Below are 1,068 nucleotides of genomic sequence, written 5' to 3'. Positions count from 1 at the left end.
TACAGTATCACCTCCATGCTGTTCTCATACCGTACATACAATACCCGTTTCACACCAACTTCATCTGATGTGCACAGACTGTATTTTTGTAATGTCTTGCCTATGAAATGTAGCACTTACTGTCAAAGCTGTTAAATTGACAAAGGTGATTGATCCATCAATGAACCAATAAATGTCTCGTAATTATGAATAAATACTACTATTGTATTTCAACTCCCTCTTCATCCTGCTGTTTGCATCAATGTTTTTCAACCAGTCGTGAGATACAGTCTGGTGTGCCGTGGGAGATTATCTAATTTCACATATTTGGGTTAAAAATATGTTTTGCAAACCAGTAATTATAGTCTGCAAATGATGTGCTGTTGTGGAGTGTCTGTGCTGTCTAGAGCTCGGCAGAGTAACCGTGTAATACTCTTCCATATCAGTAGGTGGCAGCCGGTAGCTAAATGCTTTGTAGATGTCAGAAACAGCGGGAGGCAGTGTGCAGGTAAAAATGTATCTAATGCTTAAACAAAAAATAAACAAAGTGAGTAAGTGCCCCTAAGAAAAGGCATTGAAGCTTAGGGAAGGCTATGCAGAACCAAACTAAAACTGAACTGGCTGCAAAGTAAACAAAAACAGAATGCTGGACGACAGCAAAGACTTACTGCGGAGCAAAGATGGCGTCCACAATTTACATCCGAACATGACAATCGACAATGTCCCCACGAAGAAGGATAAAAACAAAGTAGATGCGGGAAATATCGCTCATAGGAAGACATGAAAGTGCTACAGGAAAATACCAAAAAAAGAGAAAAAGCCACCAAAATAGGAGCGCAAGACAAGAACTAAAACACTACACACAGGAAAACACCAAAAACCTCAAAATAAGTCAGGGTGTGATGTGCCAGGTGGTGACAGTACACCTACTTTGAGACAAGAGCTATATTGATGCATGCTTGGTTATGCTTTAAAGTCATATCCAATAATCGAGACAACGACTTTTTACTGTCAACCGAGTTTCGTTTTTTAACGATGTCTGCTGGTGGTGTGCCTCCGGATATTTTCAACGCAAAAAATGTGCCTTGG

At 40.1% G+C, this 1,068-nt stretch overlaps 1 protein-coding gene across 2 annotated transcripts in view; it reads left to right on the top strand.

Annotated features, from left to right (window-relative positions):
* LOC133618477 (noelin-3-like) overlaps positions 1-161 on the top strand; it is an 18,988-nt gene extending 18,827 nt beyond the window's left edge. For both annotated transcript variants that reach the window (XM_061978864.2, XM_061978863.2), the window contains exon 7: positions 1-161. This exon is cut by the window's left edge and continues 61 nt beyond it. The gene's annotated coding sequence lies outside the window, so the exon portion shown is untranslated.
* Positions 162-1,068: the final 907 nt, after the last annotated feature.

Source organism: Nerophis lumbriciformis, linkage group LG19 (assembly GCF_033978685.3).
Source record: "Nerophis lumbriciformis linkage group LG19, RoL_Nlum_v2.1, whole genome shotgun sequence".
Lineage (NCBI taxonomy): Eukaryota > Metazoa > Chordata > Actinopteri > Syngnathiformes > Syngnathidae > Nerophis > Nerophis lumbriciformis.
The sequence above is the reverse complement of the archived record's forward strand: the minus strand, read 5'-3'. Positions and strand labels throughout refer to the sequence as shown.